Consider the following 25664-nt stretch of genomic DNA (forward strand, 5'->3'; position numbering starts at 1 on the left):
CCTTAGTCGGCAAAGTAATATCTCTGCTTTTGAATATGCTATCTAGGTTGGTCATAACTTTTCTTCCAAGGAGTAAGCATCTTTTAATTTCATGGCTGCAATCACCATCTGCAGTGATTTTGGGGTTTGTTTTTTCTTAGCTATGGTTTTTTTGCATTGGCTCCATTTCAGTCAGACTCTCCTGTTTGGGTGGCACAGAGACTACCAGCATCTCTGGGCTTATAACCTGTCTTCTCAGCTTCATGTCCAATGGGAAAAGGATTCCTATTTCCTGGATGCTCTAGTCTTGCTGTCTGGGATGTCAGTCTCAGTGAAGCAATTTGGGTTATGTGCTCATCTCTGAACCAATCATAGTAACAAATGGGTGCCTTGCTCTGGCCAGGATTATCATATACCCAGCTGTGGGGTCAAGCCTACTCAGACAGATGTAATGAGAGAAGACAGTGGGTGGCTTCCCAACAAAAATCAGGACCTGATACCATGAACTGTGTGTGCTGGCAGAGTTGATGGACAGGTAAAATTGGTCTACACTCTTTTCAGGGTTAGTGAAAGTCCTCTGCATTGCTGTATCCCAGTATCAGTTCTTCATCCTCCTCTTACATTATAATCATCACCATTTGACTCACTGGGTGGCTCTCACATTTCAGAATGTTTTCTTCCCTGGGATTCCAGACCCCGCCCCCTTCTACCTGTGTTTGTTCTTCATTGACTGCTACTTTGCCGGGTCCTTCCCTCTCCTTGACTGTATCAGTTAGGACCCAATCAGAAAACACACAAGTGATTCAAACAGAAAAAGTATGATATGAAGATATTGTTTCATACTAGTGTATCATTTTCAGAGAAGGCAATGGCAACTCACTCCAGTACTCTTGCCTGGAAAATCCCATGGACGGAAGAGCCTGGTAGGCTGCAGTCCATGGGGTCGCCAGGAGTCGGACACGACCGAGCGACTTCACTTTCATGCATTGGAGAAGGACATGGCAACCCACTCCAGTGTTCTTGCCTGGAGAATCCCAGGGATGGGGGAGCCTGGTAGACTGCTGTCTCTGGGGTTGCACAGAGTCGGGCACGACTGAAGTGACTTAGCAGCAGCAGCAGTGTATCATTTTACACACTAGAAAAAGTGGCTAAGAGAAGGAATAAAAGAGGACTCTAAGGGAAAAAGCAATAGCAAATGCAGAAATCCACCCCCAGCTGAGATTCAGAGCTTTTTGAGGGTACCATGTCCACTCCAAGAACACGAAGCCTGACAGTGGTGAAGAAATGTGCCAGAGGCCATGGGCAGAAGCTGTTGGGTGTGGGCTGCAGCTGGTCCATGCAGACTACTGAGGGGGCAGCTTCCAGAGCTTGGAACCCAGTCCTCACTCAGTAAAAGGCACAGAATCCAAACCTATCTCTTAGTAAATGGCAACTCTGCATGTGGTTGTGCAGGCTAAAACATTAGAGTCAATGTCTCTTTGTTTGCACTCTGTGCTTAATTTCTCAGCACGTCCTGTTGGGCCTGCATATAGACTGTATCCAGACTTAGACCACCTCCACTGCTACCTCCCAGGTCTACATCAAGGTTCTCTCTTACCTGGACAATTACATCATCTCCTAATTGGCTTCCTTGGGTTAGCCCTTTCTCAGCTGCCACAATTGCAGTTCGACACAGCAGCTAGAGGGACTTTGTGAAAAATTAAGATATAGTACATCATTCTTCTGCTCAAAAGCCTTGAGCAGAATGGTTTACATCATACTCAGAGTAAAAGCCCAAAGTCCTCATAATGGTTTGGTGGTTTAGTCGCTAAATTGTGTCCAATTCTTTTGCCACCCCATGGACTGCAGCCTGCCAGGCTTCTCTGTCCATTGAATTTTCTAGGCAAGAATACTGGAGTGGGTGACCATTTCCTTTTCCAGGGGATCTTCCCAACCCAGGGATCGAACCCAGGGCTCCTACATTGCAGGCAGTCTCTTACATTGAAGACAGATTCTTTACTAACTGAGCCACTGGGAAAGTTCATAATGGTTTACAAGGTCTTAAATGATGTTTCTCCCCATTACCTCTTAGACCTCATATCTTTCTTTCTGTCTCATTCCAGCCACACAGCCCTCCTTTCTATTCCTCAGACTCTTGAGATGTATATTTTTCAGACCTTTGCAGTTGCTTGTCCTTGTGTCTAGAAGCTACATGATTCACTTTCCTATCTCCTTTAGTTCTTTGCTTCTATGTCAACGTCTTGGGGAAGTATTTTCTTATAATTTTATCTGGATACTTTAAAAGTGTTTTTTACCACACCTTATTTTGCTTCATAGAACTCACTGTGCTGACATCTGAATTTATATAGTGTCTATTGTCCAACTCTTTCCACTGTAATACATAAATACAAGCTCCATGATAGCAGAGGTTTTTGTCTTATTTGCTCATTGATATAATTACACTGCCTGCCACACAGTAAGTGCTCAGGAGATGCTTTTTTAAAATGAGAGAATGCATGTGTACTCTGATGATATGTATGAGAGTCTTTGTGAGGGTCTGGAATGTTCAGTTCAGTCACTCAGTCATGTCTGACTCTTTGTGACCCCATGAACCGCAGCACGCCAGGCCTCCCTGTCCATCACCAACTCCTGGAGTTCACCCAAAACCATGTCCACTGTATTGGTGATGCCATCCAACCATCTCATCCTCTGTCCTCCCCTTCTCCTCCTGCCCTCAATGTTTCCCAGCATCAGGGTCTTTTCCAATGAGTCAGCTCTTCACATCAGGTGGCCAAAGTACTGGAGTTTCACCTTCAGCATCAGTCCTCCCAATGAACACCCAGGACTGATATCCTTTAGGATGGACTTGTTGGATCTCCTTGCAGTCCAAGGGACTCTCAAGAGTTTTCTCCAATACCACAGTTCAAAAGAATCAATTCTTTGGCGCTCAGCTTTCTTTATAGTCCAGGTCTCACATCCATACATGACCACTGGAAAAACCATAGCCTTGACTAGACTGACCTTTGTTGACAAAGTAATGTCTCTGCTTTTCAATATGCTGTCTAGGTTGGTCATAACTTTCCTTTCAAGGAGTGTCTTTTAATTTCATGACTGCAGTCACCATCTGCAGTGATTTTAGAGCCCAGAAAAATAAAGTCAGCCACTGTTTCCACTGTTTCACCCTCTATTTGCCATATCTGGGATGTTACGGACATATAATAACATGTAGTCCTCACCCTCAAGGAACGTACAGTCTAGTAGGAATACTCAGACAGGTATGGACATATTTATAGTGCAAGGTAGAATATCAATACATACTACAAGAGAAGTTCTTATGTATCAAGTGCTATTGGGATTGGAGCTTAGAGAGATCATGCAGAATTTAGGGAATCAGGAAAGACTTCATGAAGGAGGTGCTGTTTGAGCAGTATCTTATTTCTAGAAGGAGAGCAAATGGAAGACTTCCAGATGGAGGGGCCATCACAAGCAAAGGTCTGGAAGTGGGAAAGCACAGAGTGTGTTTTGAAACCGGTGAAGGTTCCATTTGGGGTATCTCTATAGATAGGGATGGCAGCAGATCAGAATGGAAAGACACACAGGCTAGATTATACTTGGCCTTGCATGTCAGATAAGGACAGTGTACTCAAAGTTTAGGAGGCCTTGGAGAGCCACTGAGGGTTTTTGAAGAAACAGACTCTAGATAGCTTGATCAGGTTTATGGGTAGAAAGAGGAAGAAAGGTTGCCATATGGAGGGGGAGGAAGGCTGAAGAATAAGAAATACTTGAAGTGGAACCAAGTCTAGAGAAGGTGAAAGGGGATGAGATCAAGAACCAGGAGAAAACAGCCCAAAGAGCTTACAGACATCCTAAGAGAGAGCAATCTAACAAATTAAACAAGATAATCAAACATTTAAAAACATGCCTTGGAAAATAAGAATGTAGGTTATCGTTTTCTGTGTGTGGGTGTTAGTTACTCAGTTGTGTCCAACTCTTTGCGATCCCGTGGACTCAAGCCCACCAGGCTTCTCTGTCCATGGAATTCTCCAGGCAAGAATACTGGAGTGGGTTGCCATTCCCTTCTCCAGGGCATTCTCCTGACCCAGGGATCAAATCCAAGTCTCCTGTATTGTCGGCAGATTCTTTTTATTAAGAAGCAGCAAAATGAGTAGTTCTGAAAACATGGCTGTCAGTGTTACCAGTGGCTAGGTTTTTGGTCAAGACCATCTTGATTAAAAGCCACCCTGTAGCCATTACCTAACTGGAATCCCTTTGAAAATATGCTCTAACTCCAGCAGTATTCAGAAAGCCTGCAGCTGCCAAACCTCCATATCTGCCCCTGAAGCTACTGCATTGAAGTCCTCACTCCTGGAGCTGTTGGTGACCAGCTACTACTCTCTGCTGGTGTCCACATCTACCTTGACTGCTATGGCCAGGTAGTCAGAGTGTAACTGGGAAGCAAGTTGGTGAGATTTCAGAGAAAAAGTTCTAAACCACGACTGGTAATTCAGTTATAAGAAATCCCAGAGAGATGAAATATGCTAGAAGCTTTTATTATTCTTTTAAATTTTCATTATTTTTCTAGTTCTTCTGACTTTAGTTTTGGGCAAAAGCCTAGCAAGCTACAGTCTAAGGGATTGCCAAGTATCAGACACAACTGAGCAACTAACACTTTCCCTTTCACACCAAGACATAAAGGAGTGGGCATGCCATGTAGGTGGACAGGTCTGGGGTCAGTATTCACAAGAAACATGACCAGTTCCACACACTGACAGGCAGACTCTTTAGGCTGGGGTGGTTCCCCAGGAGTCATTGTTGTAACTCTTTGCAACCCCATGGACTGTGGGCCGCCAGGCTCCTCTGTCCATGGGATTCTCCAGGCAAAAGTATTGGTGTGAATTGCCATTTCTTCCTCCAGAGGGTTCCCAAAGAATTGGATATGACTGAGTGACTAATTTTTTTTTTATATATTGCTACATATTTTCTTCCATATATTTTCATGTGTGTTCATCTTCTCCACTCAGGGGTACAGAAAGACTCCATCAGTCCACACTGATTGCTGTGGGTTCATGTTTGTCTGAAGTATGCAGAGCTCAAAGCAGCCAGTACAGGCACCAGGAATCAGTTGCTCCATTGCGGTTCAGTACTCTTAGTAAGAGCCATGCACTATGATGGATGGTGGGAAGGTTCAAAGGACCCAGGCCGCTTGACCACCTCTCCTGACAGTCACTCAGTAACTGTGGCAGGAGTCCTGCATCCTGTGTGGAACCCAAGATTTTCAACATCCTCTAAATACGATTTTTTTTAAAATTACTGCACATCTTAGTCCAAACTACAGACTATCATTACTTACTGCAGAATGTCTGGTGACCATATGCTGATCTCCTCAGTCTGAAAATTGATTTATAACGTGATCACAAGGGCCTGTGACTCACAAGGGCTGGGCCCCTAACTGGCTTTGGTGCCTGATGGAGAAGAATGAGAATTTCTTTCATAACTTCGTCCAAGGCTATAAATATTGAGGAGTCATGATAACCTTGTTTTTTGATCAGACATTTACTGCATATTTGTTTGTTAAGTGCCACGCACTGTGGAAAGGCTGGGATGTCAAACATGGAGGGAAGAGTCTCTGCCCTCAAGGGGCTGACGGTCTAGTGGAGAACAAATAGAACTGCGATGATATCCTGTGATACCTCCTACACTATCCATATGGATTACATGCTATGGGAGTTCTGAAGTGGGAAAGATTAGTTTTGTTTAGGGAAGATCCCCTGGAGAAGGCAATGTCAACCCACTCCAGTATTTTTGCCTGGAGAATCCCATGGCAGAGGAGCCTGGTGGGCTACAGTCCATGGGGTCACAGAGAGTTGGACACAACTGAGGAACTAACACTTTCCCCTTTTTTTTTCAGGGAGAAGTTGGGAGCTGCCTTTGCAGATAAGGTGACATTTGGGCTGGGCTTGAAGGCGAGTGTGTTGTTAGGGGAGGGAACAAGATCTTTGCATGAACAAAAACATGGGATTATGAAAATGGTGGGCATGTTTGGGAAATGCTGAGGCTGAGTGTGGGTACTGCATGGGGTGAGCAGAGTCAGGGAACAATGGAAAATGAAGTAAAAACTGTAAGTAGAACCAGATTGTGACAGGGAATGAATATCAAAGGAAGTTGCTTTTTGTATAGTGATGCCATACTTAGTCGCTCAATCGTGTCCGACCTTTGCACCCCCATTGACTGTAGCCCACCAGGCTTCTTTGTCCATGGAATTTCCCAGGACAAGAATACTGGAGTGGGTTGCCATTTCCTTTTCCAGGGGATCTTCTTGACCCAAAGATCAAGCCCATGTCTCCTGTCTACTGTATTGCAGGCAGATCGCTTAATTGGGGGAAGCCCCAGTAAATAGTAAATGCCAACTTGAAAAAAAAGAACAATATTTATTACTATTTTTATTTACTTAAAAGCATTTCTAAAATACATGTTACAATATAACATATTGTTTTGCTTTCATTAATATCACTCTGGGGAAGTTGAAATATTTCTAAGTGTTCATTTACTGCATTTTGATTCTTGATTTTCTCTTTGGTCTTTGTCTGATCTCATTGCAGGAAGCAAGTGTGATCAGAGAGATGGAATGATTTAGCAAAGGTCACGAGAGAAAGTGGCAGAACTGAAATATGTGCTGAGGTTTCCCTTTCCTAAGACCTGCACTTGTCCAGTGTAGCTGGGGCCCAAGCTCTTCTGTTATTGGCAAGTATGTGGCTGCGTGCACAGTGGATGCTTTGGAACACTGAGTCTTGAACCCTGAGTCAAAATGCCAGTGGGTCAAACGTGTGCGACTGGCTATAGAGCAGGATGTTAGATGTGGGGATGCAAAATGTTATACCTATGGCTGACTCATGTTGATGTTTGAAAGAAACCAACACAATTCTGTAAAGCAATTATCCTTCAATTAAAAGAATAAATGAATTTAAAATGAAAACAAAGAAAAGCTAGAGGGTAGAGTCGGTGGTGTTCAGGGGGCCCTGGGCGATCAAGAGCCTAGTGCAGCGTGTCTTACGGATGCCTGGCACAGGTCATGCAAGATGAAGCAGAGCCCTCTCTCCCCCTTCCCTGGCTCTGTCTCAGCTCAGGCAACATCTCTGTCTCATCAGGGGCCCTGCGGCTTCTCCAGTAAAAACAAGGAATATTTTTTCTTCATGTTTTCAGACTATAAAACAAAAATAGTTGATTTGATGATGGCGATGATAATAATGGTGATATCCTAAGACTTGGGGAAGTTAAATAATTTGGCTCAAGTTGTATAGTGAGTCAGTGGCAGAGCTAAATTTAGATCCCAGTCTGTATAACTCCAAAGTCTGCCATAGCCATTACCCAACCCTGCAGCCTAAGGATCAGTCTGACTGATCTGGAGCTTGGGCCCACACCCTACCTAGTGTTGCAAGGTTCTTAGAAGAGTGGAGGTGTGGGGTTGGGCTTGGTACTATCACTGCTTTCATGTTGAAGAGCTGTACAAAGTTGAAGATCAGACATTTTTCCCATCATCATCATTATCATTGAGAAATCAAAACAACACCTTAAATGTGGTTTGAGCTTTATGGTTTTCAAAGTATTTTCATAGTCATACTCTCATTTAGAACTACTTGGCTTTGTAGACAAGAGTGGGTCCATAGTTAAGGAAAGTGGTTGAGGGTTAAGTGGAAAATTGGAAAAACTGAATAGATTTCAAACATTTTAATCATAATCCACAATAAAAATATGTATTTTATATTATGATCCAGATTATCATGCCCTCTGACCTATTCTGTTTATTTCATTTCATTTCAAAGTCTTGGTCACCATCCAATAAATTGATTTCATGGCATGCTAACACCAATTTTGACTTTCAATTTGAAAAACACTGGAGATCTATCAGAGTTTCTCCACTCTAATGTGTTATAGTTCTATAATATATTGATAGTAAATGTTAAATCATGAATTATTCACCAAGTGTCAAAACCAAATTGAGCTTTGAAGGAGAGTGAGGACAGTGGCTTCTTGCCTACTCCACATCAACCTTCCTCTCCCAATCTGATTTTCAAAGGCTGCCACTTTTAAGATGTGTTTTCTGTTTGATATTTGCTCCCCTATTTTTAAGTGATGTTCTTAGAAATTAATTGATCAGTTTTAGACATTAGCTGATAATTTATTGCTTCTCTGCCAATGCCCCTTCATTAAAATGTCAAGCTGGCAGATATCAAGATGGCAGCTCTGTTGCTCCTTAAGCTGTTGGAGAAAGTGGTTGACATAAGATGGGTTTGTGAATACCAGTCTCTGAAATATAAAAGACTTCATCCTCAGTCACAGGCAGAATCTTCACAGTGACAAAATCTGCAGCACGGGTGCAAAGCAAAAAACATATTCTCTGTAGACAGCAAGATCCCTAAGATTTGTTCTTGCTCCCAGGTTTCCCATTCATACAATCTATTTCTCCCTTAAAGAGGAGGGAGCAAGAAGTGACAAGTGGCCAAAAAGGCTTTGCTAGGTCAGGTCACCCCTAAGGAAACTTACAGTTCAAGAGACACACTCAGGTACCCATCCTAGTTCTAAACAACAGTTCAAGAGAAAGAAAGCCTGCTTCTCTGGACCCAAAGCAGGAAACAGATTTTGAGTAGCTGGATAAAGGAATCAGAAGGATTTCCACTCTCAGTTAAAGGAATTTTTTTGGTCCATTGGCCTGGCTTAATATTTCTGTTGAATCGTGTTTTACCACTTAGAAACTTACTACCAGATGCTCAGGTCTGGGAGATCCAATTGTTAACATCACTGCATAAAATTAAATTAAAATTTTTACAAAACCACACAAATATTAAGACAAAGCTACGGATATGCCTGAAAATAAATTAGACTGAAATTTAGTTTGAAAACTCCAAGAATGCTAAGCCCCTAAATTTCATTACATAATTCCCCCCATCTAAGGTGGGGAGTGGAGTCTGATCGGCACGACCATCTGATTTCAACATGGTTGTTAACCTAGATGAGGAATGGAATTCTGTAACTGACAACGAATTAGAGCTATGTATTAGAGTTTTATCTGGAGCCACAGACAAAATCTTGGAATCGTACTTAAAGGTCTTACTGCAGCGGGCAGCCACACACAACTCGTCAGCACCATACAATCAGGCGCTTCCAAGTCAGACTTGAGAAATTCAGGACTCGCTTAATGACATGGCCTGTGCAAAAGAGGAGATTGCCAACAGAACAAAATTCTGTTGCATTTTCCTGACCCTTTGGGGTTTAAATTTGCAACCTGCATCAGCAAAACATTTTGGCATTTAATTCTATTAAAATCAAAGAGCCAAACTTCTGCCTCCTGTTACATGAGCACCGTTCTTACTGACGTCAATGAAAGCTGTGCATGCATAACTGAGGGCAGATTTTGGCCTGGGCTGTAGACATATGAGAACTGGCACAACGTGCTCACATCAAAACTCTGTCCCACCCGGCCTTCTGATAACACGGCCTCCTCCTTCGTTACTCTCTCTCCACACACTGGGAGCTGGGCCTTTACCCAAAACACAAATTAGAAGCATCATCTCATACAGAAATCTAAGCCAGATGCAAATTTAATTTAGATGTGGCAAAAGTCACCTAAGTGGGTAACTAACTGCAAATTTCACAAACATTATCGATGACCTCCTCTTGAAGCATGGTCAATGTAGTTTCTGATGTAGGTATTTAATCAGTTAGGAGAAAGGGGCTTGCCCCTATTCCACCCCACTATTTAGTTTTTGTCCTTGAGAAAGCACTGCCTACACCACTCAGACTTCTGTTGCTGGTTTAGGAAATACTACAAATATCCCTGTGCCTGGTGTATTGCCTGGGACAGAGGACACACAGCCTAGTGAATGACTATGGGACAAATGGATTTTATAAAGCAAGAGATAGTCATAATAGCTTACAGTCACACAGTGCTATGTGTCAGGCACTGTCTTGCTTATATTGAATTATTTAATCCTCACCACACCCTATCATGTAAGTTTACTATTTTATAAATGAGCAAACTACAAAAGTTAAGCAACTTAACAGCTAGTAAGTGGTGGAGTTGGGATTTTAATCCAGGCAATCTGGCTTCAGAGGTCAGGTCATTATTCACTCTGCTAAACTGCCTCTCAGTAAAATGCAGGAAGTGTTTATTATTAATTAGTTACCAGTCAAATAATGTTTATTAATGGCTGGGTAATTCTACTGAGAAAGATAGAAACATTTTATTAGCAACAGCTTGTCAAGAACTATTTGTGTGATCTTAATTGTCTGAGTTTGGTTTTCAACCAGTTTTTCTAAATACTAACAGCCAGAGTGTAACTTCACAGCCTAGTGAGACATATTAGTCTCATGGCATCCTTGACATTTTTCAGCAAATAGGGAAATGAATTTTGCAGTGAATTTTGAAGACAAACTGCCTGTGTATCACATTTAAACAAAATTTAAGATTACATTGACCATTATCTCCTTCAACTAAAGTTTCTGCAGTCACTTTAAAAAAATTAGATATGTTAGGATTCACATGACTGTTTTTTAACATTGGCGATCTTTTCTCTCATGAGAGTGTATCTGAAGTGATAGCTGAGTTTGATACATATGATTTGACATGTATTCACTTTACATGGAGGTTTCAGGGATACTGCTGCAACCAGAGGATGGAACCTTCTTCCTCAGCCCAAATTCTACTGGCAAAAAAATGGGAAGAGGATGGCCCTATCTAGAACTTATCAGGCCCCTGTGGAGGTAATTTCTGAGCTTTGGTTTGGTTTTTATATTGCCCATGGTGTACCTTTATGAAACCCATGGCTCAGCAATAGACGTGCTTTCTTATTCTGAGCACATCATTGTCTTTGGCTTCAACTGGAAATTCTCTGTGTTGTCCTCTTACACCTGGATGCCTAGTTTCCTTTCTTTGATGTCATCTTAGAATCTTCCTTCGTGATAGTGGGCAGGGAATTTGCCACTGGAGTCTAGGAAAAGTCAAATTTTGCAACTTTCCTTGACATGAGGAAATCAAGAAAGGAACATACTCTTCTTATGAGAAGAAAAGAAAGTGAGGGGAACTGTTTTGGCAATCTTGAATTTGAAACCATGCTAGATTGTTAAGCTGTTTGGAGAGTGAGGAATGTGACTTGTCCATGGTCATGTGACTCGTGAGTAATAGACCGAGGACAAGAATCCAGAACACTTAACCCTCAAAACCACACTGCCCTCATTCCAAACATACTAAAACATGTCATGGGGCCAGGAAGACGATTTTTGCAACTAGACAGAAAGAGATTTGGATTTACGTCCATTAAAGTCCTATCCCATTGCCAGCACATGTGACATACATATCTTCAGTGTGGTCTTGCCTGCATTTAGAAATATCATGCCATGTTGTCTCTCTCCATTGTCTCTTTCAGTGATGTGTTAAACTCCAAGAGGATTATAGAGTTCTTAAATATTGTTTTCTACTTCTTCAGAATCTCTCTTGGAGAACACTTTCTGATCTCATTTCCAAAATTTAAATCTCTAGACCTTTACTGTGGACCAGTCAGGATCCCCTAATGCAAGATTCATTTCCATAGTGTTCCTTAATGGCAATCATTGGCTTCTACTTACCTACATCCAGGGACAGTGCACTAATTCACAAAACATCTACCACATGATTGAAGAGTTCTAGCTATTAAACTACATATAAATGATCAAAACTAAAAACCCTAACTCTTAAGAATTTTGAGTGATGAGTTTTAGTTTTGCTTTCTTGAGCAGATATTTCAATCTGGCACCCCATGGAGGACCCCTTTCAACATAATATTTTGTTCGGCCTGCTTGTTGCTTTTTAAAAAGAATAAGCCAACATTGAAGAAATTGAGACATTTCATGTAAAAATAAGATTTTATAGCTTTTCTTTAAAAAAGAAAGATCTTGTAATATTGCAGCCACATTCTTAACAGTAACAGGTGTTTGCGTTAGTCATTAGTTGAGTCTAACTCTTTGTGATTCTGTGGATGGTAGCTTGCCAGGCTCCCCTGTGCTCATTCTTAAGGGCAACAGTTATCTGGACCTTAGTGGGAACTGCCTTTTTTAGAAGGAGCATGAGTTCTCCAGGTCTCCAGAGACATCTACTTCTTGTAGATTTCCACACCTCATGGCTGAGTGTCACTTACATTAATTATCATGCATGTACTCTTACTTTTCTAACATCTGGCCAGCTCTATTCTTTATGTTACCTTTCTGAGTCCTATAGGCACATTTGTGACCCCAAGAATTAGGCAGCACAGAGCAAATATGCCCCTTCGTGTACATGAAAAAGTTATCTTTTTTCCTGTACATGTCTTTTGTCTTCCTTACATTTTAGTTCCTTTAACTGTACCTTGTATAGCTTCTAACACCATCCTTCCTCTGGACATTTCTTCAGTTTGTCTCAGCCTCTTTTAAAACATGGAACCCAGAACTTAGCACAGAGGTGGAAAGCTGGAACCATAGACTTTTATTATCCTTTCCAGTTCTTATATCATGAGAATCTGGTAAGGAGTACAGGTTGAGTGAGTTCTATTCTGATTGCATGGCAGCTTCTTTCGTTCTAGACATAACCCGCTCCTCTCCTTTGGGATTTGTTCCTTGCCATGCTCTACTCTGGGAGCTGCTAGCTCGACAAGACCTTGGCCACAGAGATTCATCCCAGGATGGGCACCTGCCCCAGACCAAGACAATGAGGAATTTTCCTGAATTTTTTTCTAACCAGAGTTTGAAATTTTGCTTTCTGAAATTATAACAAGAAAATCTGAAGCTACAGGTGACCAGCCTCCATGCCTGTTGGAAATGCTGGTCAGAGAGAAACCACCACACAGAATCACAAGAAAAAAAGCACCAATTAGTGTCACTGAAGTCCCTGGTGCCAGTCATCCCCAAGCCTGCCTTTTGTACATTGTTATTTTTTAAGCCAGTGCATTCTTTTTCCTTCTTACTATCATTCCTTTCCTCCTCTCCCCACCTCCTTCCATCTTTTCTTCATTCCTACTTTAGAAAAAAATTACTTATCTATTAAAAATACCCCACAAGACTTTATTATTCCTATCACAAAGGGCAGGTTCTTGCAGGACAAGGGAGTGGTATAAGAGGGCGGGAAAGAGACCCTTCCTTGACAGCCATGAGTGGGTTCTGCAAGACTGTGATAACCAATTTCCAGTGCAGGAACACCTTAGAGAAGTAGCGGTGCTTGGACTGTTTACCTTGCCACTCTTGGGAACGCTGGTCCCCATGTCCTTCACATTGTCCAGCACCACACTGTAGTGCCTGTCAAAGGCCTTCATGTGGCACAGGAACTTCTTGGTGCAACAGCCTTGAGCACTTGAGTGGTGGCGTTGACCAACTGCACGAGCAGAGAGAGTGCACCCTCTCTCCCCTTACGCCCTGAAGGTGTCAGGAGGGGTCTTGCTGAGGGGCTCTCAGTGGTGGTGACTGCGCTCTCAGGTCTAGCCTATGCCTATCTTCTTTGTGTTGCTTCCACCTCTGAGAAGAGTCTTGTGCTAATTTAAATCACCTTGGTCTAGCTGGCAACCAAGTAAGAAAATCTTACCTAGCAAATGAGTGACTCATAGGTGATGTGACTGCAGGGAAGAACAAATGCCTCCCTGGCTGAATGAGAAACTGGTTTCACTCTAGGATGGGCTGTGAATGGCCTATGATTTCTAGTCTACGGCCATCAGTTCTGGACCACATATTTGGGGGGACAATTATTTACTAACTTGACTTCAACAATGTCTTGTTAATCCTTGCATTTAAGGAATAGTAAATTAATAATATATAATGATTCAATTTAATGGATTAGAATTTTAGAATATGTGGCTAGTCCTGCCATGGTCCCAGAATAGATCATAACTTAATCTTTATGTATGTAGGATTCTCCTCATTCTGAAAACTACAAAACTCTGCAGGGCAGATTATCACACTCATTTTGAACTAGTGGTTTGAATTTATCTGGACCAGGAAATATACAATTAAAATAGATCTTACTATAGAAATGGACAGCATTGTTTCAGTTGCTGTGATCTCTGCTTCTGTGGAGCGTTTGTGTCCCCAAATTTGACTTGTAGATCAGATCTGGCTTCCAGCTGGGGAGGGGAGACCGTGATGGACAGCTCCCTTCATTAGCTCTCTTCCATTGTGATCCTCTCTACAATTCTCAGAAAGGGATTCTGAGGCTGAAAAGAACCGCTGCATAAAGGAGAACTTACCTAACATTGGCCTTATCACAGTCCATCTTTTATGGACAATTGACTAACTCATGCTTTAATTTATTTTGTTGATAATAACCGTTTGAGTCTGTGAGTAGGTTACTGTCTCTCTCCTAGCTCATTGCAACTGAACAAATGCTTGCAACATCTCCCTGGGTCTCTCTGTGTGTATGTATGTATGGATTCGGAGATCATCGTGTTCTTTCAATAATAAATGAGAACATCTTGCTCTAAGCTTGAAATGTTCATACCCCTTTGCAATTTAATTATAAACAGGAATCCTACAATAAATAAGTGTGTGTGTTTAGATGCACATGGACAAATATACTTAAATCAAAAAATGGTGACACTTTTGAAACTTTTCATTTACAAGTATCTATATGTGTGGGAAAAGTTGTGAGATTTTGTTAACTTGCTAAAAATATAGTAATATTCCAGTTATTCTGTCCTTCCTCCAACTGCTTCTCCCTCCAAAAAAAAATTGGAAAATTTTTCTATGTATTTTTTCTTTTCCAGGTATTTACATTTAAAAGATAAAAATACAACAACTTTAAGGACGAGCCAAATTAAAAAGTGTATTTATATATTCCTAAACAAAAGAAAAATGTGACCCATTAAAAAGAACATTAAAAGAGAAAAAAATTCAATTTGTGATATATTTTATTTCCAAAAATATTTTGTCCTAAGTTAAATTTTAAACAAAGTTTATCTCTAAATATGTGTCCATCTATGCATAGCCAATTGACTTAATTTACACCTGATCTGTGAGTTTCATACAGTCTTCCAATAATAATTGCCATTTATGCCTCTTTATTCCAAATATCTTTGGCCAGCAATATGAATTTGGAAATGTACCTCATCGAGAGATACATTCTATAGTCATTCAATAAATCAAATATAAACAGTTCTTACTGGAATTAACCTTTGATAATGACTCAATCCCAATTTCCCCTAACCTATGTACTCAATGACATAAATCTAAACCATGGTTACTGTTGACGTCAGCAGTTTTAATTGGCTAATGCCGAAAATGTCCTTGAAAAATCATCCTGGGGCAGCTCATTTAAAATATTGACTAATATGTGCTTTACTTTGCTAACAGTCTGAACAAATTGGTTTTCCTTTATAGCATGTTAGTACTTGGAAGACTAGGTTAGCATTAGCTGACTATTGTCAGCCTTACCCATTTCCAAATGTTAATCATAAAATATATTTTAAAATATGTGTATGCATGCATATATACATATGTTACAAAATATATAAGAAAGAAAGAGATACCTACTTAATAAGACTGAATCCAAAAATCCAAAAGTTAAAAGCATAGAAGTAGTAGCAGTAAAGCAAATTCCCACAGTTGATACAAAAGTCTTTTCTTACAGTTTTATTATCCCTTACAAGTTAGTTTTAATGTGGCTTCTAATAAATACCTTTCTATTTGTTTAGTTACTCTCTGTAACACTGTTTCTATTATTTTGAATGGTAATTGCAAACAAACAATGAGTGACAGGTTTCTGTTTAAGAGAACCTAATATTACTGCAAAATTCTTCTTTGTGAAGTTGGCCCGTTTCCCTTTTCCCCCTCTTTATTCCTCAGGCCACTCTTCTCCAAACCGCTGAATAACATCCTAATCTCTGCTCAAGCAGATGAAACACAAAACTACAGAAACTGAAAATGGTGTAAATGAGACAAACAGACTCGTAATGAACTACTGTACCCCTTGGCATTTGTGAAACCTTTTCTCTCTCGCTAATGTAATTTTCCAGTCAGAGATGGGGAAGCCTTTCCCGAGGTTATGTCTGTACAAATGGTTGAGGAAGAGCCCGGAGACTCCATTTCATTCTTTGTAACAGTCACAGAAGAGTGATTGCTTCCTTGACTTTGTGGCCCTGATCATTCCTTAAGTGGCTGAGTAAAAAACAACAATATGTCCCTGGAGGAGAGCTTTCTAATGGTTTTTCTGTGGTTGATTACTCCAGGGATGCTCACCATCACAGTAGGTCACCATGGTGATGCCCCATTCTCTAGCCTCCCTCAGAACCTTTTGCGATAGGGACGCCAACATCACATTTATAAAATGAATGTATTGTAGTCCAGCTTCACAGTTGCTAAAACAATCTTTTGTGGACTAAATAAGCGAAATAGTGATGAACATAGACTGGCATAAAGAATAACTTCTACTCTAAGTTCTCTGTTATGTCCGGCTGTAGCCGTTTCAAAAAGTAAGCAGGACTAACACGTATTGTCGAACATAGAGATGACCTATCAAGCAATGTAAAAAAAACCGTGCAAGTTTTTTCATCCATTTTTCTCCAAACATCCGATTTAACACATTCTAGTTGTTTTGCACCATCCTTTCAGAAGTCTAACCATTTGTTTGAGAGCATTAGAACAAAGTGGTGATGCCTAGACGAGGCGCTGGCCCATTTTTCTTACAGTGTACATGATATTAGTGAAAACCCATGTCTGACATATGATGTTGTACTAGCAACTATCCCATAGCTATAAAGCTCTAGATGAATTTCATTGTATTGTTGGTCATTCTTATGTACTGTTTCTCTGAAGTGGTTAATAAAATCGACATGAGAACCTGTCAATCAGTTTTTGTCTTGGAAAATATTTGTTGTTGAGTCACGCTAAGTAGGCTTATGTATATTATTCTTAATAGTCTCCTATTAGGGAAGTTGGGTCTTTCTCACACTGTATCACTCCAACATAGATATTCCTTCTGCCTCCCACCTCCAGTCAGCCAACCTTACTTCCATTCACAGTCTTACTATAATTTAACATAATTTGTTTCCAGTTTGTCACGTAACATATTTATACATCCTAGAACTAGGACATAGGCATCTTCAGGTGGCCATTCTGTCTTCCACATTAATATAGAAAGAAGAATTTCAAGAGAGGTTTAGTTAGTATCTAAACTGCTTAGTATCTAAACATTAAAAATTTCAAAACAGACACAGAGATAACTATGAAATTTATTCTCACAATAACTACAATAGTTTCTTAGTCAGAGTATTCATTGTTCTGGTGCAAAGTTGACCTTGTTCTGGAGTAAAAGGGTCACTATTCCAATACTGTGAAGTGAGAGGTTTTGGGGAAAAGTGGTGTCTGTTCTTTGTACCGTTTCAATTCAGTTCAGTTCAGTCACTCAGTCATGTCCGACTCTTTGCGACCCCATGAATCACAGCACACCAGGCCTCCCTGTCCATCACTAACTCCTGGAGTTCACTCAAACTCATGTCCATTGAGTCAGTGATGCCATCCAGCCATTTCATCCTCTGTCGGCCCCTTCTCCTCCTGTGCCCAATTCCTCCCAGCATCAGAGTCTTTTCCAATGAGTCAGCTCTTCACATGAGGTGGCCAAAGTACCGGAGTTTCAGCTTTAGCATCATTCCTTCCAAAGAACACCCAGGACCGATCTCCTTTAGAATGGACTGTTTGGATCTCCTTGGAGTCCAAGGGGCTCTCAAAAGTCTTGTCCAACACCACAGTTCAAAAGCATCAGTTCTTCGGTGCTCAGCTTTCTTCACGGTCCAGCTCTCACATTCATACATGACCACTGGAAAAACTATAGCCTTGACTACAAGGACCTTTGTTGGCAAAGTAATGTCTGTGCTTTTCAATATGCTGTCTAGGTTGGTCATAATTTTTCTTCCAAGGAGTAAGCATCTTTCAATTTCATGGCTGCAATCACCATCTGCAGTGATTTTGGAGCCCCCAAAAATAAAGTCTGACACTGTTTCCACTATTTCCCCATCTATTTCTCATGAAGTGATGGGACCGGATGCCATGATCTTAGTTTTCTGAATGTTGAGGGTTAAGCCAACTTTTTCACTCCTCTCTTTCACTTTCATCAAGAGGCTTTTTAGTTCCTCTTCACTTTCTGCCATAAGGGTGGTGTCATCTGCATATCTGAGGTTATTGATATTTCTACCAGCAATCTTGATTCCAGCTTGTGCTTCTTCCAGCCCAGCATTTCTCATGATGTATTCTGCATATAAATTAAATAAGCAGGGTGACAATATACAGCCTTGATGTACTCCTTTGCCTATTTGGAACCAGTCTGTTGTTCCATGTCCAGTTCTAACTGTTGCTTCCTGACCTGCATATAGGTTTCTCAAGAGGCAGGTCAGGTGGTCTGGTATTTCCATCTCTTTCAGAATTTTCCACAGTTTATTGTGATCCACACAGTCAAAGGCTTTGGCATAGTCAATAAAGCAGAAATAGATGTTCTTCTGGAACTCTCTTCCTTTTTCCATGATCCAACAGGTGTTTGCAGTTTGATCACTGGTTCCTCTGCCTTTTCTAAAACCAGCTTGAAAATCTGGAAGTTCACAGTTCACGTATTGCTGAAGCATTCTGGAAAGTTATGTATTTGTTCCTATGCTCAGGAGGCAGGGGCTATAGAAATAGCTGGAATAGTTAGTTCATAATGGCAGATGTGAAGAAGGAAAATATGACAGAAAAGGAGTTGTATAATTAAGCAGTAAACTCTGTTTGATCTCAGGGATCAGCATACATGAACTAAATATTTCATCAGCATAAGATGAAAAACATCAGCATCAATGTCAGGACCTAAGGAGGTAACGTGAAAATTTCATTTCATAGTTTTATTTTTTCATTAAGTTGATCTCCAGAATCTATGAAAGACTTCCTAAAATGGGTCTGAGAGTTCATTGTCAGTTAATTCTCTGCTTTCTCTTATCATTCTGCAGTGTGGTACTGTATCTTTACTTTTAGGATCCTCTAGAACGTTGCTTGGAGAAGGCGATGGTGCCCCACTCCAGTGCTCTTGCCTGGAAAATCCCATGGACAGAGGAGCCCGGTAGGCTGCAGTCCATGGGGTTGCACAGAGTCAGACACAACTGAGTGACTTCACTTTCACTTTTCACTTTCGTGCGTTGGAGAAGGAAATGGCAACCCACTCCAGTGTTCTTGTCTGGAGAATCCCAGGGACGGGGGAGCCTGGTGGGCTGCCATCTATGAGGTCGCACAGAGTCGGACATGACTGAAGTGAGTTAGCAGCAGCAGCAGAACATTGCTGGGGAAATTGGTTGACTGATATCAAACTCATATATATATATATATATATATACACACACACACAAATACACATTCTTTCTAAAATTATTTTCCATTATGGTTTATCACAGGATATTATTATGGTTAAATATATCTGTATCACTTTGCAGTAAAACAGAAATTAACACAACATTGTAAAGCAACTATACATCAATAAGAAAAGAAAATAATGAATACCCTTGAAAAAATTTAAGTAGTCCAAAAGGGCACACTATAAGAACATCTCTGTCAGTTGAGAAAGTAGTACTGACATATGTACACTATCATATGTAAAACAGATGATAGTTAGTGGGAAGTTGCTTTGTAACACAGGGAGCCCAGCCTGGCACTATGTGCTGACCTAGAGGGATGGAATAAGGGGAAAGGCAGGAGTCTCAAGAGGGAGGTGATATATGTATACCTATGGCAGTGGCCACAGGACTGGAAAAGGTCAGTTTTCATTCCAATCCCTAAGAAAGGCAATGCCAAAGAATGCTCAAACTACTGCACAATTGCACTTATCTTACACGCTAGTAAAGTAATGCTCAAAATTCTCCAAGCCATGCTTCAGCAATATGTGAACTGTGAACTTTCAGATGTTCAAGCTGGTTTTAGAAAAGGCAAAGGAACCAGAGATCAAATTGCCAACATTCGCAGGATCATCAAAAAAGCAAGAGAGTTCCAGAAGAACATCTATTTCTGCTTTATTGACTATGCCAAAGCCTTTGACTGTGTGGATCACAATAAACTGTGGAAAATTCTGAAAGAGATGGAAATACCAGACCACCTGACCTGCCTCTTGAGAAACCTATATGCAGGTCAGGAAGCAACAGTTAGAACTGGACATGGAACAACAGACTGGTTCCAAATAGGCAAAGGAGTACATCAAGGCTGTATATTGTCACCCTGCTTATTTAACATATATGCAGAGTACATCATGAGAAACGCTGGACTGGAAGAAGCACAAGCTGGAATCAAGATTGCTGGTAGAAATATCAATAACCTCAGATATGCAGATGACACCACCCTTATGGCAGACAGTGAAGAAGAACTAAAGAGCCTCTTGATGAAAGTGAAAGAGAGGAGTGAAAAAGTTGGCTTAACCCTCAACATTGAGAAAACGAAGATCATGGCATCCGGTCCCATCACTTCATGGCAAATAGATGGGGAAACAGTGTCAGACTTTATTTTTGGGGGCTCCAAAATCACTGCAGATGGTGACTGCAGCCATGAAATTGACAGATGCTTACTCCTTGGAAGGAAAGTTATGACCAACCTAGACAGCATATTAAAAAACAGAGACATTACTTTGCCAACAAAGGTCCTTGTAGTCAAGGCTATGGTTTTTCCAGGCGTCATGTATGGATGTGAGCGTTGGACTATAAAGAAAATTGAGCACTGAAGAATTGATGCCTTTGAACTGTGGTGTTGGAGAAGATTTTTGAGAGTCCCTTGGACTGCAAGGAGATCCAAATAGTCCATTCTAAAGGAGATCAGTCCTGGGTGTTCATTGGGAGGACTGATGTTGAAGCTGAAACTCTAATACTTTGATCTCCTGATGAGTAGAGCTGACTCATTTGAAAAGCCCCTGATGCTGGGAAAAATTGAAGGTGGGAGAAGAAGGGTCGACAGAGGATGAGATGGTTAAATGGCATCACCGACTCAATGGACATGAATTTGGGTAAACTCTGGGAGTTGGTGATGGACAGGGAGGCCTGGCATGCTGCAGTCCATGAGGTCTCAAAGAGTCAGATATGACTGAGCAACTGAACTGATGGCTGGTTCATGTTGATGTATAGCAGAAACCAGCACAATATTGTAAAATAATTATCTATCAATGAAAATTAAATACATTTAAAAAATTTAAAAAAAGATGAAGACAGAGATAAAAAAAGAGGGAGGGGATATATGCATATATATTTATATTTATAATTATAACTGATTTGTATTGTTGTATGGAAGAAACCAACACAACATTCTAAAGTAATTTTCTTCCAATTAAAAAAAAGAGTAAATCTTAAGACTTCTCATCACAAGAAAAAATTTTGAAAATAAAAATAAGTAAATAAAAGAAAAAAGAAGAGTAGGAGAGGACACACTGAGACACAGAAAGGGGGAAAAGGCCACGTGAAGTCTGAGGCAGAGGGGGGAGTGATGCTGCCATAAGCCAAGTAACATCTAGGGCCACTAGAAGCTGGAAAATGTGATGAGGGATTCTCCTTTAGAGCTTTTAGAGGAAGTACAGCCCTGCTAACACCTTGTTTTCGGACTTCTGCTATGGAATGTGAGAATAAATTTCTGTTGTTTAAGGATGCTTGGGGCTGGTGCATGGGGGTGATCCAGAGAGATGATATGGGGTGAGAGGTGGGAGAGGGGTTCAGGATTGGGAACTCATGTACACCCGTGGCTGATTCATGTCAATGTATGGCAAAACCAATACAGTATTGTAAAGCAACATAAAGTAAAAATAAAAATTTTTTAAAATAAATAAAAATAAAATAAAATAAAATTCTGTTGTTTAAAGCCAAAAAAAAAAAAAAAAAAAACCAAACCACAAAATCTCCCAGACTAGATCCTTATGTTCTACTCTAAAGAAACATTTCCTGGATATTTAGAAACATCTATTTCTTGTGCATTCTTTTAGAATATTTTATGCATACACATGCAGATATATGCATATATATTTCTTTTTACACAAAAGTATATCATAAACTCTAGTCTGTACCTTACATTTGTTCACTTAATATATTTTGGTAGTGTCCACATATCAGTGGATGTAGAATCCGTTTACCCTTTTGAAGGCTCATGCTGAGGCTGCTGCTGCTGCTAAGTCACTTCAGTCGTGTCCGACTCTGTGTGACCCCATAGTAGTCATTTAAGTACAGATTATGTGCAGTTTCAGGATGGAAGCTACAGTCAAATACTTAGCTGCATTTCTTGATGCTGTTTAGCTTTAGGTTAGGAGCTAATCCAAGACAGAAGATAATAGGTATAGAGACACAGTAGGCTGTATTAACATTTACAAAGTATTTTTTCCCCTATAGAAAGATTTTATATCCTCAGCTTGTTGGAATAATGCATGGCCATGTGACTTGAGCCAATGCAATGTTGAAAATGTGTCATCTTCAAGGTAGAAGTTAACAGCTCATTAAGTTGAAAATGTGTCATCTTCAAGGTAGAACTTAACAGCTTATGGTGCAGACAGACACCACTTCTTCTGCTGGGTTACAGAATGAATATGACATGGAACTTAGCTGTAACTTGTAACTCACCTATAATGGATGGGTAACATGAGTGAAAAATAAAATTTCATTATCTTAAGTAACTGATTTCAGGAAATTGCTTGGAATCACAAAATGATTTAGTTTATCTTGCCTAATACAGGGAGCAACCTAAGAAACAATAACAGTGTGAACATTTTTAATAAAATAGCTCTTCCTGTCATGAAATGGTTTTCCAGTGACTTTTTCCTAATTCCTTCTTTCCCAATTCATTAAATCAAGTGACCAAAAAAAAAAACCTCACTAATAATATTTTCATTCTATGTATTCATTTTTAGACTATTTTCATTCTATTTCAAATCTTTCTAGGCTATTTTGTCCACAGATCAAAGTAATCAATATTCTTATATTTTTAAAACAAATAATTTGGGGGAGGGGTGCAAATGTCTACTTCTGGCCATGTGTTTTATTTTCATTTTAGGTTCGAGGGATTCCTTAACAACAGAAACCACTCACTACACACAATTAACAACTTATATTGAACAGAGAGTTATTTAACTTGATTTCAATATATAATCACTAAAAGAAAAGAAAAAAATAGAAACGATAGAGAAAGGTAATAGTACATACATTACAAAATTGAGCTGACCAACATCCAATGCAGAATTAAACGGCACTGGGAAGTCCCTTGTTAACAATAATCTGGAGTCCCAATGGGAAAAAGATCCTGTGTGGTGCATCCACATCATGGGTGAGACTTCACATTGCAGTTTTGAAGGCTCGTGCTTATAATCCCAGGTCACGACTGATATCATCATCAGTTTGCACGCAAAAATGTGGCTCTAGTGTAACTTTAATCTTTTTGCAGTGCTGTTTCACCATGTGTCATAGAATTTCATTAAACCCCAAGGAATGGCCAGACATTCAGGGGCTCAAAAATTCCAAGACCCATTTCCTTTCTTATCTAAAGTGCTGCCTGACTTGCTGTGTTTGCAGGCAGGCATGGAACCCAGTCAATGTTCAGGCAGGGCAGAAGCAGGTCAGAGACCTGCTCTCCTGCTTCTGCAACCTGAACAAGACTTCCTCTATTTTAATTTCCCTAACAGCCTGATGGAATAACTGGGTCCAGAACGTCCCACTGTAAACAACTAGAAAACTGGATAAAATACATGAAGCAACTGTTTTGGATGTTGGAAAACAGGCAGCAAAAGACTGTGGTTCCTGAAAGTAGAGAAGTAGAGAAACAAGTGAGGGAAGCTTAAGATTGTCCAACTTTATGCTTGAAGGCACTTTCCTCACCCTGATTCAAAGAGGGGGATCCTAAGCAGAGCGCTGAAAATTTCTGAGTTTCTGAATCAATACTAAAGGTCAGGATGCCTGAGGTGATTGAAATTATCAGGACATAGTTGGAGAAGACTCTTGAGAGTCCCTTGGACTGCAAGAAGATCCAACCAGTCCATTCTGAAAGAGATCAGCCCTGGGATTTCTTTGGAGGGAATGATGCTAAAGCTGAAACTCCAGTACTTTGGCCACCTCATGTGAAGAATTGACTCATTGGAAAAGACTCTGATGCTGGGAGGATTGGGGGCAGGAGGAAAGGGGGATGACAGAGAATGAGATGGCTGGATGGCATCACTGGCTCAATGGATGTGAGTCTGAGTGAACTCTGGGAGTTGGTGATGGACAGGGAGGCCTGGCGTGCTGCGATTCATTGGGTCGCAAAGAGTCAGACATGACTGAGCGAATGAACTGAACTGAACTGAGTATTGGCAAATAGATGGGGAAAAAGTGGAAACAGTGACAGATTTTATATTCTTGTGCTCCAAAATCACTGCAGATGGTGACTGCAGCCATGAAATTAAAAGACGTTTGCTCCTTGGGAGCAAAGTATGACAAACCTAGTCAGTGTATTAAAAAGCAGAGACATCACTTTGCTGACAAAAGTCCATATAGTTAAGCCTATGGTTTTTCAGTAGTCATGTATGGATGTGAAAGTTGTACCATAAAGAAGATTGAGCACCAAAGAACTAATGCTTCAAACTGGAACTGGAAAAGACTCTTGAGAGTCCCTTGGACAGCAAAGAGATCAACCCAGTCAATCCTAAAGGAAATCAACCCTGAATATTCATTGGAAGGACAAATGTTGAAGCAGATGTTTCAATACTTTGGCCAGCTGATGCAAAGAGCTGACTCATTGTAAAAGACCCTGATGCTGGGAAAGATTGAAGGCAGGAGGAGATGGAGGTAACAGAGGATGGGATGGTTGAATGGCATCATCGACTCAATGGACATGAGTTTGAGCAAACTCCAAGAGACAGTGAAGATAGGGAAGCCTGGTGGGCTGCAGTTCATGGGGTTGCAGAGTTGGACACAACTTAGCAACTGAAAAACAACAAGACATTGGAGAGAAGGGAAGTGCAGGGGAAAAAAGATTCAGAAATATCCTAGGGATTCCCTTGAGTTTGTTGTTGAATTCTCTACTGTGCCTGTATAGGGAGAAACACCCCAAAATTGGGCTACGAATGATGAAGCAGTTATATTTCACAAGGTATGGAAGATATTCAAGTTCTGGGCAACCAGGGCTCTTGCTGAAAACTTGGGACAATTGATGGCAATCTCAGAGGGGTCATGCCTAAATGGTGGGGCTGAACTTGTATTTGGTTTGTTCAACTAAACTAAACAAGGGAACATTTCATGAAAAGATGGGCAAAATAAGGAACAGAAATGGTATGGACCTAACAGAAGCCAATGATATTAAGAAGAAGTGGCAAGAATACACAGAAGAACTGTACAAAAAGGATCTTCATGACCCAGATAATCACAATGGTGTGATCATGCACTTAGAGCCAGACATCCTGGAATGTGAAGTTCAATGGGCCTTAGGAAGCATCTCTATGAACAAAGCTAGTGGAGGAGATGGAATTCCAGGTGAGCCATTTCAAATCCTAAAAGATGATGCTGTGAAAGTGCTGCACTCAATATGCCAGCACATTTGGAAAACTCAGCAGTGGCCACAAGACTGGAAAAATCAGTTTTCATTCCAATCCCAAAGAAGGGCAATGCCAAAGAATGTTCAAACTGCTGCACAATTGCACTCATCTCACATGCTAGTAAAGTAATGCTCAAAATTCTCCAAGCCAGGCTTAAACAATACATGAACCATGAACTTGCAGTGTTCAAGCT

This window comes from Budorcas taxicolor, chromosome 16, assembly GCF_023091745.1.
Source record: "Budorcas taxicolor isolate Tak-1 chromosome 16, Takin1.1, whole genome shotgun sequence".
NCBI lineage: Eukaryota > Metazoa > Chordata > Mammalia > Artiodactyla > Bovidae > Budorcas > Budorcas taxicolor.